Source organism: Galeopterus variegatus, unplaced genomic scaffold (assembly GCF_000696425.1).
Source record: "Galeopterus variegatus unplaced genomic scaffold, G_variegatus-3.0.2 Scaffold2493, whole genome shotgun sequence".
Classification (NCBI taxonomy): domain Eukaryota; kingdom Metazoa; phylum Chordata; class Mammalia; order Dermoptera; family Cynocephalidae; genus Galeopterus; species Galeopterus variegatus.
Window position 1 is genome coordinate 4,385 of NW_007728604.1, and position 428 is coordinate 4,812.

Below are 428 nucleotides of genomic sequence, written 5' to 3' on the forward strand. Positions count from 1 at the left end.
GAACAGAAAGCTGAAAAACGTTTCTAGACAAGAATCTGCTTGTTGAGTGGGAACCATTTTTGTAAGTCCTTCTGGTTCCAGCTCTATTTGCATTTGAGCCTCACCACCAGGAAACCTGAGGTGCACTTTCGTGACTCTTGTGGCCATAGCGGTGTCTCGTGCTCCGACAGCCCGGGAGCATGGGAGGAACAACGGGCCCTGGAAAATCATTTAGGAGAAGAGGGAGGCTTCCAATGTCCTCAGATTCGTCCCTGAGGTGCTGACAGAGGCATTCATGGCCTGGAATTTTGGCAAAAGGGAGAGGGCAAGGGTAGAGTGAAGGGCAGCCACCTCAACAATTAGTTTTCCTGGAATCTTTTGTCAATGGCCCTTTTTGTGATTCTGGAGCTCAGAGTGCAATGCCTTCCTAATGGCCCAAAGGTGACAAA